Here is a 19,962-nt window from a genome sequence, read left to right as displayed (position 1 = left end):
ACCTTACCATCAACAAAATCAGAAGGTCCATGAGCTCACCACTCAGCCCATGTCTCCCTCCTTCACCCTGTCCTTATGAACCTGTCCCTGAAAGCTTTCAGGGAGTTCAGACTTAAGCACCAGCTGCCTGGACTCCTCACGTGCAGTGAACGCTGCCCTTTCCTTCACCTTGATCCCAGGGTCAGCACACTCGCTTTACTGCGTGTGGGCGAGAGGATTCATTTGGTTCAGTAACAGTGTGGAGGGTTCTAACTGAAAGGCTGCACTGTGGTCCCCCCTGGGAAGGTGGACACTGGACACCAGATGGACCTTGGAGGAGGAGAGGCCAGTCCAGCCATTCTTGGCTTGTACCTGACCAGGGCTCTCTCTCTCTCCTTGACCAAAGTTCAGAAGCTCCTCTGAGCTCTCTTTTCAACGAGTCTCATCCTCGGGCTCTGTCTTTGAACAGTCTGGCCCAGTTTTAGCAAGAATCCCGCTGTCAGTGTAGAGACACCTCCTCCCGCTTGAGGTCTGAGTAGCCTCCACGTCTGACCAAAGTCCTCCCCACCCACCCTTGACACCTGAGCACCCTGGCCTGCTGTCAGCAAGTCTGTTCAGCCGGGGTCCCTGCCCTTAATGTCTCATAAATGTGCCATCCACTGACTCCCCTCTCTCTGCTCATTGGCTGTAAATACCCAGCTCTCTATGCTGTATTCTGAGTTAAGCCAGATCTCTTCCACAATTGCAATAGGTACAAAGTCTTAAATAAAGAAAGACTTCCTTACCATTTTATAAGTGTCAGGGTAATTTTTTCTTTAAAACCCTGTGAGTTTGAACAAGTCACATAACTTCAGTTTTCTCATCTCATCTCATCAATCCACTACGATAGGATCTTTGAGACATTGTCACCAGCCTGAATCAACCCCAAAGGGACCAAGCGCTTTAGCACCCTGTACCTAGAACTGTTTCTTCAGCACCCTAGGGGACAGGTTCCCCAAATCTGGTCCACTTCTCTATATCCTGGAATCTGCTCTTTGCACAGTAACACACTGACACTCCAGAGGTCCCCTGGACACAATGGAAGGGAACCAGTCCCAAAGCACCCTTTAACAAGGGAGACCAGGGACTTCCCTGATGGTCCAGTGGCTAAGACTCCACACTCAGGGGACCCAGGTTCCATCCCTGGTCAGGGAACTAGAGCCCACATGCAACTAAGAGTTCACATGCCCTAACTACAGAGTTCACATGCTGCAACTAAAGATCCCTCATGCTGCAACTAAGATGCATTGCAGCTAAATAAATTAATTTTTAAAAAAAGAGTGATACCAACTCAATTTTTAGGTTAATATTCAGATGGTATAGTCAATAATATGCCTGCTTTTATCTTAGCAGAACATTTTAAACTGCTTATCACATAGATAATCTTCTTTTCCTAAATACTCACATAAATCCAGTGGGCTAGGAAGGCTCTGTGTGTTAACACAGTGGGTATACACGCCCCCTGAGCACTCAATTACAGCCCTAGATCAAGCCCACCCCAGATCCTTTTTAGCTTTAAAAATTATTATCTTGCCCCCTGAACAAAAAGACCAGGCAATCAAGTTTTACACAGTAAGGGTCTTAATGATACAAGTTTTAAATATCTTAATAAAAAGTGTTTATAAAATAATCTTAAGATGCTTTGATAATGAACATATACTCTGTATATTTATAAATGCTGCTGTATGCAGTCACTGACATTTTAGCTTTAAGGAAATTATAACTTCTGAGGAAATTCTAAAGAGCCCAAAGCCTACAGGATGTACATCTCTGCAAAGATATTCTCAAAGTTAATTTATACTTTGTTCTCGCTAAAAATAGACTTGAGCACCTAGTGACTGCAAAGATGATCCAATCTGTTGGGTTTTTTTTTCACTGTCTCTTAGATGCTTCAAGTCAATCTTAATTGTTGAAAATATATGCTTAGTGTCATCAGCAAAGTGTCTGTGTCATCACTGCTATTTAAAATAGATTTATACATGAAATTATTTCTAACAAATCTACTAACTGATAAGCTGAGTGAAAATGAGTTAACATTTAATTGGAAAAAGAATCTACTTTCAAAACAAGAGGAAAGCACTATACGGAAGCAGTTTGCTACTACTGCTGCTGCTAAGTCACTTCAGTCGTGTCCGACTCTGTGTGATCCCATAGACGGCAGCCCACCAGGCTCCCCCATCCCTGGGATTCTCCAGGCAAGAACACTGGAGTGGGTTGCCATTTCCTTCTCCAACGCATGAAAGTGAAAAGTGAAAGTGAAGTCGCTCAGTCGTGTCCAACTCTTAGCGACCCCATGGACTGCAGCCTACCAGGCTCCTCCATCCATGGGATTTTCCAGGCAAGAGTACTGGAGTGGGGTGCCATCGCCTTCTCCGACGGAAGCAGTTTAGAAGGTAAAAAAAAAAAAGAAAGAAAAAAATCCGCAGAAAATACTGTGATAGCATTTGTATGATGCTATATGAGGGTTCCTCTATCAAGCTTAAACAATTTAGTGTCAGAAATAGCAAGGAAATTCATCTCAGATGACTTCTTATAATATTAGAAATAATCAAAAATTCCAGTTTGTCAAAACTCAAACCCATTAAGTAGTCTCTGTACCTATGTTATTCTCACATTTGAATAACAATGAGTCACAAGTTAATCTTGATTTGTTAAGAAGTAAGTTCAATTGAAAAGGTTACTCTTGAACTTCCTCTGTCTAATGAATAAAGGTTTTCAAAAGGTAAATGAGAAAAAACAAATATTGGGTTTTCCCAATGTTTCAAATTGGAAAGCCAAATTTAAAAAGACCTTTTATTCATCGATGTCACTGGATTACAAGATGTGAGGACTTACCTGATCTCTATGGCCCTAACTTTTCGATTATTGAACACACTATTTGAATACAGACATCAAAAATCAATGAAAGAGTCTTTTGTTATAAGAAAAAAGGAACACAGAGAAATTTAAGGGGTAATTCTACATATCACTGATACTATATGTTTTTGCATATACCCTCAAGCTTTTAAAGTAAGTTCCTATAAAACAGCAACTAAATGTGTGAAAAGGAGCAAATGTTATCTTTTATCTTCCTAGTTTATAAAGGAAAAGCAGAGAGTCCTCTGTCTTCTCTCAGCTTATCTGATACAATTCCAAGTACTTGACAGCTGTTATTTAATATTTTCCAAATAATCACAGGCCAGTGAAAGGCACCAATACATACATTTTATGAGGGAGAAAATAGGACACATCGAGTCAACTGTCCACTGTAAGAGCCACACCAGGAAACAGAACCCAGAACCATCTGGGAAATGCAAGGAGTGATCGTCAACCTGCGGTGCAAGTGTCTACCCGCACAATCCCCATTAGAACCAACGTGTCTGGGGTTGATTCACTTTTACCTTGAGAGAGCTTCCCTCTGTTTTTGCCAACAAATGTTTCCTATGTGAAAACCCAGCAAGCTTTGAATCTCAGTGCAAAGTGCCATAATTTAAAACATTCACTCATTTACCTATTATCCTGGGTCTCCATCATCACTTGTCTTGAAATATATGTCTGGGAAAACCATGAAAATATTTTTACTCCTTCCAAGTCGTTCCCATAAGCGTGGACTCCAGTCCAGCTTGCCTGGCCAGCAGAAGGGCTGTTTCCGCCTCAGCGTCCATTCATCATCTGATGTGGGAAAGCATCGCTGTGTTTGGTGTTTGCAGTCCTTACAGCAGGGCTGTCCCGTCTCAGTGTTGTCTCCCTGGGTTATGCCTGCTGATCAGCAGCCCACGGGCCTTCTTCAGGTAAAACTGATCAGCTAATGGGTTCTGGCTTTTCCCCAAAGCAAAGAGGAGCTATTTTCATCTGAGAACTTTCCTTATTTCTTTCTGCAGGAGGTGGGGAAGATGTTGTGGATGTTCTTGGGCTCCGTGCTCCTTGCCCTCATCTCAGCAGACGTACGATACTCCCTGGCGAGTGCCCTTCTTCTTGCTCTGGTGACACCTGCATCTTGTCATCACTTCTGGGATCCTGAAAGAAAAACCAAGGAAGGGTAAAAAAGGAGTAGGGGAAAGTCCTCCCAGTAAAGGCACAGATGAGGCAGCTCCTCGTGGCTGACAGCCACACTGCTGAGCTCCAGGGACTTTCTAATTATAAGCTGCTGCTCGTGTCAGAGCCCTGCCTAGGAGCATGGCACCTGGTCTCCACTCACCACCAGCAGATACACGGCCATTGCTATAAATAAAAACACGTCCACGTAACTTAGTTCCATGTTCTCACTCCCTACACATTTCTCCTCATCCCTCCAGTTCCCTGGCTTCTTCCAAGTGGAATATGTGCTTCACACAATGTACCTTTTCTCAGGAACAGAACCCCAAGACCCAAGCCTGTGACTTTATACTCACATCTGAAAATGAAACATCTATGTTTAATAAAAAAGAGTATCTTACTAGCAACATGCTTAAGAACCATGGGTGCCTGCAACAGTCTAACATGTTAAGAAATAAACTAGAAGGAAAAAATGACAAACTTGGACAATCAGGCTAAGCCAGAGGGATGCATGAGACTGAATTTTCTACACGCTCCTGCAAGTATCATGGTTACAAATCCTTTATAATGTCCACGGCATGACAAGTATTGAGACATGATGGCATTTCTTTGGGGGAGACAGCTGTGTGAAAGCAGGAACCTTTCACACATCTGTGAAACACTAACCTAAGAAATACCGACTCTGCCGGTGGTGAGGGGATACCAGGCACCATACTCCTAGGCAGGGCTCCGATGCAACCAGCAGTTTATAATTAGAAAGTCCCTAGAGCTCAGAACCACGGAGCTTAGAAACACCAAGCTAAGTTGTAGTGTTTCAGACGCTCGACTAGGAAGTGAGGGGCGGAAAATGAGAAAACCAGCTGCTGACTTATCCTGTTTTTGCTACCCAGCAATGTTGCTTTGTGGAGAAGGCACTGGCACCCCACTCCAGTACTGTTGCCTGGAAAAGCCCATGGACGGAGGAGCCTGGTAGGCTGCAGTCCATGGGGTCGCTAAGAGTTGGACACGACTGAGCGACTTCACTTTCACTTTTCACTTTCATACATTGGAGAAGGAAATGGCAACCCACTCCAGTATTCTTGCCTGGAGAATCCCAGGGCCGGGGGAGCCTGGTGGGCTGCCATCTATGGGGTCACACAGAGTTGGACATGACTGAAGCGACTTGGCAGCAGCAGCAACAATGTTGCCTTGTAGGCAAAAGTAATGTAGAGATCATAATCTAAGCTATATTTAGATCACTATAGATTCTTGGATTCATGAAAACCCAGGGAAGAAACTGAAGACTTGCTGCAAATTCTTCCTCAAACACTTCCCTAGTGACTTGATATTATAAAAATATCCCAGGTGCCATGAGTGAGTGAGACTAATGGAAACAAACCCATCCAAAATCTTATTCCTCTTTTATATGAAATCGTATATGAAATGGGCTTCCCTTGAGGCTCAGCTGGTAAAGAATCTGCCTGCAATGCGGGAGACCTGGGTTCAATCACTGGGTTGGTAAGACCCCCTGGACAAGGGAAAGGCTACCCACTCCAGTATCCTGGCCTGGAGAATTCCATAGACTGTATAGTCCATGGGGTTGCAAAGAGTCTGACACAGCTGAGAGACTGTCATTTTCATTTTCTGTCATCTGGGATGTTAACTAACCTTGTATCACCTGGCATGTTTGATAAACTTGCTAAACAGCAAAGAGCCTCATGGCAAACTTTCCTCCAGATGGACAATGGATCATTACAAAAAAAAAAAAAAAAACCTTTGGGTCGTTTTTCCTAAATAACTCTGAGCTGTAATGAATGTGCATCACACATGTCTTTTTGCCATCATTTCTAGCAGGATACAGCGACTTTCCCCAGCATATTATTATGTGGTCAGGATACCGTCTTTCTCCTGACCCCTACTGAGCTGCTGTCTGAACGGTTTTGCCAAAGGGAGAAATGCACTGAAGATGTGCCCCCCTGCACCCACACTGGGACCCAAGGACCACCACATCCTAACCACTCATGACTGCTCACTAGCAATCCCATCTTCAGTTTTAGTATCACTTCTGTTATGAACATCTGACCCACAATTTGGAATTCCAGAAACTATTTTCCTTTTTTGGACACTTAACCATTTGTACATGTGAGTGTCCCCAGGACCTGTCTTACTCCCTGATTATTCAAAACTCACCTGCTGTGGCTGAGCAACTATACTTGCCAGTGACCATGCAAGTGGGTAAGAGGAGGCAGTGAACTGCCTGGGACACCAGTGTCCCAAATGATAGTCACAAATTATAGTCATTTCATAATGTTTCTCATATTTGAGATGCAGTATACCATTCTGAGGATCTTTGGCCTACTATGTATCACCTCTCTGATTATTTACTTAATGTTTTTCTTTCTTAAAATAACTCTCTACTTAAATAAATATATTATAAAAGGAAACTTTCCACACACAATATAAATGGAAACCCAGTACCACTTTCCACAAATAGAGGGTAGCTCTAAAAATAAACAAAAGGAATCTTATTAAATTCTGGTTGAAAGAAAGTGCCCACGAAAAACACTGAGGCTTTGACTTGCTCCTTCTTCATTATAGAGGGTGTTTTGTAGATTTATGGGACGTTTCCTTGGAAGGAAAGTTATGACCAACCCAGATAGCATATTCAAAAGCAGAGACATTACTTTGCCAACAAAGGTCCGTCTAGTCAAGGCTATGGTTTTTCCAGTAGTCATGTATGGATGTGAGAGTTGGACCGTGAAGAAGGCTGAGTGCCGAAGAATTGATGCGTTTGAACTGTGGTGTTGGAGAAGACTCTTGAGAGTCCCTTGGACTGCAAGGAGATCCAACCAGTCTACTCTAAAGGAGCTCAGTCCTGGGTGTTCTTTGGAAGGAATGATGCTAAAGCTGAAACTCCAGTACTTTGGCCACCTCATGCGAAGAGTTGACTCATTGGAAAAGACTGATGCTGGGAGGGATTGGGGGCAGGAGGAGAAGGGAATAACAGAGGATGAGATGGCTGGATGGCATCACCGACTTGATGGACATGAGTTTGAGTGAACTCCAGGAGTTGGTGAGGGACAGGGAGGCCTGGCGTGCTGCGGTTCATGGGGTCGCAAAGAGTCAGACACAACTGAGTGACTGAATTGAACTGAACTGAACTGATGGGACATTTAATGCCTTCAATAATTTCATTCAGGAAAATGAATTACTGAAAATTAAGTATCCATTTCAAGACCTTAGAAAAAAGATTATGGGGATAAATCCAAAGAAAACAAGACTGAGAATAGATAAGAGTAGAATTAACAAAATAGAAAACAAAGATACAATGGAAAAGTGAGTTATTTTAAAAGTCTAATAAAATTGGCCAATTTGCAGCAAGACTGATCAAGATAAAAGAAGTGATATACATAATATATGCATATATATAGGGATGAAAATGGGATGCATCAGGAATTTAAAAGATAACAGAATATTATTTTTTAAACTTCATTTATTTATTTATTTTTGGTCATGGCATGTGGCTTGCAAGATCTTACATCTCCTACCAGGAATTGGCTACATTCTGTGCTTCCCAGGTGGCACTAGTGGTAAAGATCTGCCTGTCAACACAGGAGATATAAGAGACATGGGTTTGATCCCTGGGTCCGGAAGATCCCCTGAAGCAGGAAATGGCAACCCACTCCAGTATTCTTGATGGGAAAATCCCAGAGACAAGAGGAGCCTGTCCAGCTACAGTCCATGGGGTCTGACAGTCCATGGGGTCACAAAGAGTCGGAGACAACTGAAGTGACTTAGCATGTCACCAGGAATTGAACTCAGACCCTCGGCAGTGAAAGTGCAGACTCCTAACCACTGGACCACCAGGGAATCCCCTAAAAATAACTCTAAGGTAATGAATTTTCAAACTTTGAAAATAGACAAATTATTGAAAAAATATAAAGTACCAGACAAATTCAAGAAACAAGTCAATCCAAAATAGTTTCATTCACTGATATTTAAAATCTCTCCAAAGGGTAAACATTAGGCTAGATGGTTTTACTGGAAAGATGTACCAAATATTCAATAAGGTAACTCTAAAACAACAACTGCTACTGCTACTGCTAAGTCACTTCAGTTGTGTCTGACTCTGTGTGACCCCATAGACAGCAGCCCACCAGACTCCACCGTCCCTGGGATTCTCCAGGCAAGAACACCGGAGTGGGTTGCCATTTCCTTCTCCAATGCATGAAAGTGAAAAGTGAAAGGGAAGTCGCTCAGTCATGTCTGACTCTTCGCAACCCCATGGACTGCAGCCTACCAGGCTCCTCTGTCCATGGGATTTTCCAGGCAAGAGTACTGGAGTGGGGTGCCATCGCCTTCTCCACTAAAACAACAAAGTCTACCAGAAAACATAAAAGCAGACAATATGCCCAAATAATATCATCTGTCTGATAATATTCCCAAATCCAGTTATCTAAACCAGACTGGCACAGTATGGAAAAGGAAAATTACTGGCCAATGTCATTCATGAACACAGATGCAAAAATTCTAAATACATATTAGCAAGCTGAATGCAGCATATATAGTATAATAATATAAGATAATAGTTTATGAACTAATTGATTGGGCTTATCAGAGGATCAAATTCCATACCCATTAAAGACTTTCTGTCAAATAGGAAAGAAAACAAAAAAACATTTAGTAAAGAGGAAATAGATGGAAACTTCTTAATGAGCAAAGCTCACACTGGGCTATCTCCATGTCTAGTAAACACTTCACTGGACAGGGACAGGAGGTGGGGGGGAATCATCACCTTTCACAGGTGGGACATTCAAAAGGCATTTCAGACAAGTCAACAGAATTAATGATAGAGTTGATCCAGATTACTGATAGAAGTTCAACTGTATTTCTACATACCAGCAAAAGTTTTTTTAAGGTATTTTTAGAGACAACCATTTACAATATCAAGAAAAAAAAAAGTTACCTTGGAATAATTATAACAAAAAACTTGTATAAAAATTTTAGGTAGAAAATCTACAAACTTGAACAAAAGACACCCTTTAAAAATGGTGATATGTACATGATACAGGGCAAGAAGGCTCAATATCACTAAAATGCCCCCTCTCCTCCAATTGGTCTTTTAATTCAAAGACATTTCAATCAAAATCCAACAACCTTTCAAAATAAAATTTGAAATTCTAAAAGTTCTATGGGACACCAAGGGGATAAGAGTAAAGACAGTCTTTCAGAAGTATGAGGGGAAAGACTTGCTTTGCTAAATAGCAAACTGTCATCAACAGAAACAATCAAAGGGTATAAAGCTCAGAAACAGATCCTTGCATTAATGGAAACTTGATACGTGACAGAGGTGTTGGTAGAGTACAGTGGGGAAAGCTGGACCATTCAAGAAATGTTACTGGGACAAGTGCTTACTCACCTGGAAAGAGAAATGTATCTGAACCTCACAGTGCACACAAGTATCAATTTCAGGTGATTAAGGGAATCAGTGAGACAATCAAACCGTAAAGTTTCTAGAAAGAAATATAACCCAATATCCTCATGACCTCAGGGTAGAAATGAACTCTTTAAACAGCAGATAGAAAGCACGAGCCACAGAAGAAAAAGATGACTCCATTCAAACCACATTAAAAAGGTGAACATCTTAAGCTCCATACATCAGGAGAACATACTTGCCGCACAGATAATCAACAGAGAACTCTTGAAAATAAAAAAGAAACTACCTCAAAGGAAAGTGGGCAAAAGAGTCTAATTTATACATACACTTTTGCAAGCATGGTATTTCCATTTAATAATGGTAAAAATTAAATGTCTACTATATTGTGTCTCCAGCATGGGATAATGTTGAAAATACATTTATAACATGATAGAGTAGTATATAATCACATCTTTGTTTGAAGTAGTATCTTTAATATCTTTCATTTATTATCATAATAGCTGTTCATTAAGAATGAGGTCCAAATGGACTAACAGACTTAACATAACAAGGTTTTTAAAAAGAGGAAGGAAGGAAGAGGAAAAAGGGGGAGGGGAGGCAAGGAGAGAAGAGATTTGCAGAAAGGGTCACCCTTGCATTGCAACCTCATTTTTGCTGCCTTTGTGAGGAGCATCTGGAGAAGGCAATGGTACCCCACTCCAGTACTCTTGCCTGGAAAATCCCATGGACAGAGGAGCCTGGTAGGCTGCAGTCCATGGGGTTGCTAAGAGTCAGACATGACTGAGTGACCTCACTTTCACTTTTCACTTTCATGCATTGGAGAAGGAAATGGCAACCCACTCCAGTGTTCTTGCCTGGAGGATCCCAGGGATGGGGGAGCCTGGTGGGCTGCCATCTATGGGGTCGTACCGAGTCGGACACGACTGAAGTAACTTAGCAGCAGCAGTGAGGAGCATCTATTCCTTCCCTAAACACCACTCATGCCCTCTCTTCTTATCAAGGTATGCACCCAGGGCCTTGTGAAACCGCCCTGAGAACTTACTCCCCAGGCATTCTAAGTATTCCTCGGGGTTCCCAAGACCCCCTCAGTACCAACAGATCCTTCTTCATTCACATGAAATTCTGCACATGGTATTTAAATAATACTATTTATTTAATAGTATTAAATAGGGGAGAAAAATTTACTACCTGCAATTGTATCTCTTTGGCATGAGAATGAATTTGGGCTGATAAGCCACATAGATGGACCTGGAGGTTATCATACTAAGTGAAGTAAGTCAGAAAGGAAAAGACAAATACCATATGACATCACTTATATGTGGAATCTAAAATGTCACAACAAGGGAACTTATTTACAAAACAGACTGATAGACGTAGAGAACAGACCTGTGATTGTTAACAGAAAGGCAGTCAGGGAGGGATGGACTGGGAGTTTTGGGGTTCGTAGATGCAAACTAGAACTTCCTTCATAGCTCAGTCGATAAAGAATCTGTCTGCAATGCAGGAGACCTGGGTTTGATTTCTGGATCGGGAAGATCCTCTGGAGAAGGAAATGGCAACCCACTCCAGTATTCTCACCTGGAGAATCCCATGGACAGAAGAGCATGGCAGGCATTCATGGGATCACAACTGTTGGACACGACTTCGCAACTAAATCACCACAGATGCAAACCATTTTATATAGGATGGATAAACTACAAGGTCCTACTGTGCAGCACAGGGAACTATCTTCAATATCCTGTGATAAACCATAATGGAAAAGAAGATGAAAAAGAATATATATATATATTTATGCATATATAATTGAATTACTTTATCACCTAAGGACTGATTTCCCTTAGTATTGACTAGTTGGATCTCCTTGCGGTCCAAGGGCCTCTCAAGAGTCTTCTCCAACACCATGGTTCAAAAGCATCAATTCTTTGGTGCTCAGCTTTCTCTATGGTCCTTCTCTCACATCCATACATGACTACTGGAAAATTTAGGCTGATGCTTTGTAAGGCCCCAAAGACTCAGGAAGAAGCTTTGACCTTCTCACTAACTATCTAAAGGAACACAGAGCATCTATCCCACGATGGACCATCACCAAACAGAACAGTGGTATGAACTAGGCATACGGATGGGGAGGACCCTGCAGAGTCTGTCTGCTGCAGTTCGCCTGTGTCCCATTGTCGAGGCCTGGTCCAGCAAACAGCTATTTACCAACGTTCGCTTTCCTATCTCCAGGTCAGTTGCCTTCCTCCCCTTTGAAGTCCCAAACCCTACTGCCATTACCCTGTCTTTAGCTGAAGATGGTACTTAAATTGAGGGCTCTGGCCATCTCAGTGAATCATTCAGTCCCTGGGTCTCTCTATGTATCTGTGTTTGTCACTCAGTCGTGTCTGACTCTTTGCGACCCCATGGACTGTAGCCTGCCAGGCTCCTCTGTCCATGGGATTTTCTAGCCAAGACTACTGGAATGGGCTGCCATTTCATTCTTCAGGGGATTCTCCCAACCCAGGAATTGAACCTGAGTCTCCTGTATTGCAGGCAGATTCTTTACCATCTGAGCCAGACTCCTTAATAAAATTTTGTTTGATTTTCTCACCTTAATCCTCAGACAAAGCAGCAGAACTTAGAAGGTAGATGAAAATTTCTTCCGTATAGTTTCCTCATTTTACAGGTTAAGGCACCAAAGCTAAAAAAGGTTAGAGGCTGTGCCCACACCCTATGGGTGAGGAGAAGGGGACAGTGGTATGACAGATGTTCTCGGGACCTGTCAACGTCAGTTTACTGAGACGTTGGTTCTGCAGGTGGGGTGCCAGACAGCAAGCGTGTCACACCTCCAAGAGCATCTGGGGACACCAGGAAGTGACCCGGCCCCAGCAGACCTCTCCGCCCCACGTAGGGGATTTCAACAATAAACCAGGCTACTTTCACAGAATAACACTGAAAAACATAGAGCACATCAACATTTACAAAGCCTTTGCTACATATTATTTTACTTATTCTCATGATTACTTTGTGTTAATCCAAGATCAAAATATATAGACAAAACAAATATTAAAATGTCTTAATTCTCAGTATGTGATTCACACACACACTCACACCTTTATTCAGTTCAACAAACATCCATTTCTTGGTGTGCAGTGGCCAAACAGTCTATATATGCAGATAAATAAACACATCTCTCCCTATAATTAAGTGTGTGTGTGTGTGGTTAGCCATTCAGTCACGTCTGACTCTTTGTGATCCCATGGACTGTAGCCCACCAGGCTTCTCTGTCCGTGGGATTCTCCAGGCCAGAATACTAGAGTGGATTGCCATTCCCTTCTCCAAATTAAGTGTATATTTATTGCTATTTCATCCTTATTGTTTTAAACTACAGAAATGTTTTGTTCCTTGCTGACTACCACTATATAGGATTTTATAGTCTAATGTTTCTATTGTATATAAATCTCCATCTGATAGTGAATCCATTTTTGAGTGCTTCAGTAGACCACATGTTTACTTCTATAAATCCTTTACAATGACAATACATGGAAGATAAAAGCTACTAGCCTTTCTTATGGCATCTAATATGATTGAACAGCAGTCTAATGCAAATTTAAACATAAGAAATAAAAACATTCAAACAATCCATACTAATAAATTTGACAGTTCCTCAATAAGAAAAATCAAATTAATCATGATATGTTAAATCTACATTTTTTTTACTGCTTTCACGATAATTTTGTCTTTATTTCATTAACATGGTCAAGAATATTAGAATATCCTAAATTTTGAATACAGTGGAAATGTTACTGATAGTAAAACTATAATGTAGTGTGGTAAGATTACCTTGCAGAGGTGCAGTGTCTTTAATTTGTTAGAGTGATTTTATAGATACTGTCTTGTTTCAGTCTCATAAGAGCCTAGTGATTTGGTAGCAAATTACTAATTCCATTTACAGTTAAGGAAATTGGTGTCCAGGAAAGTCAAGCACCATCTCAAGGACTTAAACTAAGGCTTTTACTCCATCTCTTACCCTAGTCCTGCTATTGACTGCCTGACACAATATAGACGCTGAACTATTATGTCCTCTGCCCATACGTTTCCCCAAAGGGGAAGCCAGCTGCCCCTCTCATATCACTGAAGGTGGAGGCCACGGCCTGGGAATCACCTAATCTCTTGTGCCCCGCCTTCCTCACCGTGGCCCAGGACAGCTTGCCCCATCCTCACAGAGTCATTGCAAAGACTGGCCTGAACGACATCTACAAGTACCTAATGAACTGCAGGCCAGTCCCGCATATAACGAGACGCCAGTCTTTGCTCATGGAATATTCTCTAACACACGAAGAACATGACAAGCTCATGGTCTCTGCCCACTGACCCTTGTCCTTCTCTCACGCATCAGGGGTCAAACAGTTGGTGGCCTAGAGTGGCAATTAAGGAATCGGCCTGGCGGTCAGCCCTGGCCAGCTGTGGACTCCACACATTTGGCCTTGTCATCCGAAGCCACTGCCCGTAGCTAATACAAACACAGTGTGTCCATCCAGCAAAAATGCCCTGCTTTGGCAGCCCAGGCTCTCCCATAGCAGGCGGGGTTGGCACCATATATGATCTCATTCAAGGAGCAGGAAAGAAACATGCCAGTTCCACTTACCGGGGCGAACATTTCTTTGAGTTGCTCTACTTGAAACACAAACAGGTCGGACACCCAGGGTTTAAATCATGACCACGTGACCGAGGGCTGTGTCTGAGAAAGTGGGAACTCGAGGGGACCCCTCCCCCTTCACTGTTCTCAACAACCCTGAGCTCTACCTGTCTCAACCATGCCAGTCTCCCTAAAAACAGTCTTTTCAACCTTTTATAGCAAAGACTCAAGCCAGAAGAGACTTCAGCAACCTCTTGCGAATAGAACACATATTCCTCTAAAGATGGGAGTTAAAAACCAGCATTACTTTTCATCATGCTCGATCAGACACTTTCACACACAGCTAAATCCTCTGTGATGTGCTGAAAAATTCACCCTTGAAAGTCCCTAGCACTACAGAAACAAGGAGCCAGTGCAGACAGACTTCTGACCCACAGGAGCCATCACTGGAATTACCCTCGGAATAACAGTATTGCTCTCCTTGCTGTCAGAGCAAGACATGAGTCAGCACAGACTTGAAACAGGCATCTTTGCAAAACAGAGAAGTCAGATTAATTCACCTTGTAAGTCAAGAGCCCAAAATGTAAGACAAAGGAAGAATTGCAGCCATTCTTAACAACAGAACTGCCTGGGCATGGTCTACTGGAGAGAAGGTCATGATCACTACAGCCGTTACATGACCCCAGATAAACATCCCTGAAATGAAAGATTGACATAATACGCTTTACAGAGCCCAGAGGAGCTAAAGGTAACAGATACTCATTATGGAGGGTGTTTGATGGAGTGTCCTGTGTGCCTGCTCGGTCACGTCCGACTCTTTGTGACCCCATGGACTGCAGGTTCCTCTGTCCATGGGGATTCTCCAGGCAAGAGTACTGGAGTGGGTTGCCATTTCCTTCTCCATGGGATCTTCCCGACCCAGGGATTGAACCCGTGTCTTGAGTCTGCTGCACTGCAGGTAGATGCCTTACCACTGGCACCACCTGGGAAGCCCTCATGTGTGTATGTGCATGTGTGTGCAGTTAAAGATTTCCAGTAGAATGTACTGCAGAAAAAATATCGTATATCAAATCTAATAAGAAAAATGTATAAATTATCCCCTCAAGTGTCCCAAGCGTTCTCTTCTGTGTTATACAAACCTTCCTCGTCTTTGCAAGGAGGTCCTCCAGAATGTCTTGTTCACATTTGCCTCCCCTGGTCAGATGCAAGGCCGTGGATACAGAAGGCATTCAATAGAGAAGGAATCATTTCATCACTCTGGCCATTTCCAGGCAACAAGAGACATCTATACTTTCACAGCATGTCTTGAATCCAGAGGATCTAGTGTCAGCATTTGGTCCATCAAAGGGCGGAGCTAATTGTTGGCGACAAGGATTTGGAGGGGCTACCACTGAAATTAGCTCCCTGGAGTCTCAGACTGACCTTTAAAAGCTCGATTATCTTCCAAGTTTATACAAAATTAATATGCCGTATGGGTGAATTGTATTAGTATGTGAATGATAGCTCAATAAAACTTTTACTTTTTTTTTTTAGATTTTTTTTTAAGGTGGACCGGTTTTAAGTCTTTATTGAATTCATTACAATATTGCTTCTGTTTTATGCTTTAGTTTTTCGGCCTCGAGGATCTTAGCTCCCAGGCCAGAGATGGAACCCATGCCACCTGCACAGGAAGGTGAAGTCTTAACCCACTGGACCACTAGGGAAGTCCCTCAGTAAAGCTTTTAAAAAATCACATATTAAAGATAGACTATATGATTGAAATAGATCTCATTTGATATTATCTAATATTATTATCTGACTTTTTGAAGGGAAAAGTAACATGCACTCATTCTCTGGAAAACCCAAGTTTCTCTAGAAGCCTGGAGGAGGGGACTTTGCCCACCTGACATCTGACAGGGTGGGATGGGGGAAGGGGGGCGTGGCCATTGAGCATTTAAGGAGGAGGAAATTGAGTCCATTTAAGGAGGAAAATGAGTCCATTTAAGGAGGAGAATGGTAATTGAGTCCATTTAAGGAGGAGGAAATTGAGTCCATTTAAGGAGGAGAATGGCAATTGAGTCCATTTAAGGAGGAGGAAATTGAGCCTCTGCGAGATGAAGCATCAGAGCTAGTCTCACGTGCAGGCAGTTTTAAACCATGTTATCTGACTCCAAAAAAAATATATTGAAAATCTTGGGTACTTTTTTCAGTCATTAGCGGGGCCTCTGAGGAACATGAAGTGACTGGGACACATTCTTCAGGATCAGAATCTTCTTAGGATAATCATGGGGTTTAAACATTTCATAGACAAAAGCTTTAGTCAATAAACCCAGGAGATGCTTGGCATATTATACAAAACTGACGAAGATTGGATGTAATTTATATTGTAAGTTTAAAAACCTAACAAGTTAGTATCTTTATGCCCAATGAAATGAAATTAAATATTAGTTACTCAGTTGTGTCCAACTCTTTTCGACCCCATGGACTGTAGCCCACCAGGCTCCTGTGTCCGTGAGATTCTCCAGGCAAGAATACTGGAGTGGGTTACCATTTCCTTCTCCAATGAAGTAACCATTATTTATCAAGTAAGGTGCTGCTTATATAAGGATGCCAGATTTAGCAAGCAAAAATATGCCTAGTTAAATCTGAATTTCAAACAAATAATTTTTTTAGATTATGTTTATTTTATACAATAGTTTCTGTAATTCATCTGGTAACCCTATTAGGACTTTTTTAATGGTTAAATGCATCATTGCATTAAAAACAAGGAGAAAGACTGAACCTCTATTCATATGGTAAAACAGTGCACAAATTCCAGATGCAGCAAAAATCCAAACTTCTCTCTAGGACTTAGTACTTTACTGAAATAAGAAGTTCTATGAAGTTTAAATGATCACCCATAAAAATATTCAAGCAGCTTTGACCTTTTTTTTAATGTCATTTCAGAACACATGAAAAGGCCATGTGAACAGCAAAGCCCATATTTTCTGGACTAGATGACAGACTGGTGGTCTCAGCCAGAGCAGAATACTGAAAACAGACGTTTGTCTGGATGGAACATTGCTGTAAGTGAACCACCAATGTACCCGACAAGACAGAGAAGCCCTGTGGCATCCTGGGCTTCACATGCCCATGACCTCTGGGTGCCCTGATGGGGAGGGGGGCTGATCTCAGTGTTCACTGATGTCCAGTGAGAAAACCAAACTGGAGACTGTCCGTCCCATCAACCCCTCTTTCTACAAATCAGGAATGGTCGGGCCTCTACTCTGTCTTAATTTTACATTTAATAATGTGCAAAATGGGCTGCCTGCTTCATAAGGCTGCTGTGAGAATGAAGAGAGGCAGCAAGCATGAAATCGTGGAATTTGATGGAATAATTGTTATAAACTGAGTATGTCAGGCCTTGAAGGAAATGTAAAGACGGTCTACACCATACACCTCACCTCAGAGCTGAGGTTAAATGACCCTCCAATTAGCACAGAGAGAAGCCAAGGCTGAGGCAGGGCCACGCCCCTGGTTCCCAGGCCGTGGCCCTTCCCACTTCCTCGTGTCTCCTGAGGCGCGGGCACAACGGCCCATCCTAACTGCAGTCCGACACAAGGCGCTCAGTGTGGAGTTTCAGGAAGGCAAAGGTGCTGAGGCCAAAGGAGAAAGGCGCATAAAATAGAAACTAAAGGAGTCCCAGCATTGGCAGTAGGAAAAGCAGGTTACCACCCTGGTTGTCCACCATCAGAACCACCATAGGAGCTGTTCCCACTTCCAGTTTGGCGCCCTTCACATCATTCACTTAGCGGCCCTCAGCTGGACTCACGGCAGGACTGGCAAGTCCTCAATTCTGCCGTCACTCAGGACTTAAAAGGACCTAGGGAAAGGGACGAGCCCTTCCTCCTCCAGCAGAACACACCTGTGCCGACATGGAAATGTCTGCATCACTTTTACAAGAGATCCTTCCCTCTGTCTCTCTCAGTCATGTCCAACTCTCCACAACCCCATGGACTGTAGCCCGGCAGGCTCCTCTACCCATGGGATTCTCCCGGCACGAATACTGGAATGGATTTCCATGCCCTCCTCCAGGGGATCTTCCCAACCCAGGGGTCAAACCCATGTTACCTGCATTAGCGGGGGGATTCTTTTACCACTGAGCCACCTGGGAAGCCCTAAGGGATCCTTATCAAGTACTGAGTATGTTTTATGTACTCAGAGCTGATTAAGAAGCACTTGGTCAAACGATCATTTCAAAATCCATTCCTTCAGGGACATGGTAGAGAACCCTCTTTAGCCTGCTTCCCCATGGATGGGTGGACAGGTAGCTGGATAAATTGAAGGGGAAAATGTCAAAACATCCCCTGAGTAGCTACATTTGTGCCAAGGATGGTGCTGGGCGCCTTCAAGATGAGCCAGATGGTGCTGTGTGAACAACTGCCATCATCTCTAGCATAGGAAGGAACTGAGGCTCGCAGAAGCTGAGGGGGTTTTCAGGGTCTGCAGAGCTGAGATCTGAACCCAAGTCTTCTGAGAGCAAACCCAGTGTAGAGCAACACGAGATGTGCTGATGTAAGCCAACCTTGTCTTAAAGTAAGGCTGTCATGAGGCTTCCCTTCCTATCATGTGAAGAACAGAAAACACCATTTTAATCATGAAAAAGATCTGAAAAACCAAACAAGGAGCCAGGAAGATATGAGAGTATGGTTGGTTTGAAAGAGAAACTGAAGGAGCCTTGACCTCGACAGAAAAGGAGCGGTTTGGCCAGGCAAAAAGCCAGAAAGGTAAAGAAAGGATGAAGGGATGGTCGCAGGAGGAAGGAGGACAAGGAACCAGGTGTCATTTGTCCGTGATGTGAAAGAAGACTTTGCGGCAAGATTAGGGAAAGACAGCCGGTTAGTCCTGAGTAAAGCCAGTGGGATGTGATGCACAAGCACTAACCTAGTACATGCCTGGTTATCGATGTATACAGCTTTAAGAAACAACACGCGAGATCTGCCTTCCAAGTGACAAATAAAATGAGGTTGAGGATCTAGCACTCCCATCCGCACTGGAGAAGTCAGAGCTCCCTGGGTTATGACTCCAGGGAGCACATGGGGTTGACCTGCATTCCGCCTTTCATCCAAACGGGCTCTCCTCGCACAGGGAAGACAAAGTCACACAAAATTAAAGCCCAAACATTGACACGTCAGAAACAAACCCCGCTCTTTTCACCGAGGTATCAACCTTGTTTTAAGAAACAGAAAAGGAGCGAGAGATCTTTCGTTGTTGTTAAAACTGGGATACTCTTTCTAAGAATTTAAGGATCACTGATTAAAATATAATTTAAAAACTCAAAGCAGGTTGTTCCAATATTGCTATGTAAGATAACTGGGTGATATGTGTGGACTCATTTCAGGGCGTGCAGTTTAAAGGACAATTGCTCTGCATCAGGCTGGAAGGCACTTGGGGGATCCCGCTTTACAATTCAACAGGACACTCCCAGGGCCCACACTCCACGTTACAGCAAAGGATCCATTGTGAGCAGACCCACAAGCCGGGGTGGAAATGAAAATGACAAAGCCGGGCTGTCTGAGCATCTCGGCGGGGGCGGGGCGCCTCGCCCACCGCCGCAGGCCGCGGCCGAGACTGGGGGGAGTGGAGAAAGGGCCCCTTCCTCACCGCGGCCAGGGGCGCTCAAGAAGTGCCCCAGTCCTCTCCAAAGGCGGCTCCCCCATCGGCCGCAGGGCCCGGGCGCCTCCCCCCGCCCCGCGGGGCCCGCACTCCCGGGGTCCCCTCCGGGCCCCCAGCCGGGGCCTCACACGCTCACCGGGGCTGCCAGGGCCGCGTCCGCCCTTTGTTGTCCTTGTGTCCCGTCAGCGGGTCCGGCGCGACTGGCCCCGCAGCCGCGCTGGTCCAGGCCCCGAGCCGGTGCCGCAGTCAGCAGCCCGCCCCCCCC

General features: G+C 43.6%; 2 long non-coding RNA genes across 2 annotated transcripts in view; one reads left to right on the top strand and one right to left on the bottom strand.

The window, feature by feature from the left end:
• Nucleotides 1–4,977, top strand: part of LOC120882953 — a 24,497-nt gene extending 19,520 nt beyond the window's left edge. Inside the window, exon 3 of the long non-coding RNA XR_005725622.1 lies at nucleotides 3,879–4,977. This is a non-coding gene — a long non-coding RNA (uncharacterized LOC120882953). The remainder of the gene's footprint in view (nucleotides 1–3,878) is intronic.
• LOC120882952 lies at nucleotides 2,794–19,962 on the bottom strand. Its single transcript, XR_005725621.1, has 2 exons — nucleotides 19,834–19,962; nucleotides 2,794–4,014 (listed from the first exon to the last, which is right to left on the bottom strand). It is a non-coding gene; the product is annotated as an uncharacterized LOC120882952 (long non-coding RNA).

The sequence above is a fragment of the Oryx dammah genome, unplaced genomic scaffold (genome assembly GCF_014754425.2).
Source record: "Oryx dammah isolate SB20612 unplaced genomic scaffold, SCBI_Odam_1.1 HiC_scaffold_24, whole genome shotgun sequence".
Taxonomy (NCBI): domain Eukaryota; kingdom Metazoa; phylum Chordata; class Mammalia; order Artiodactyla; family Bovidae; genus Oryx; species Oryx dammah.
This window is presented reverse-complemented; position numbering and strand designations above follow the sequence as displayed.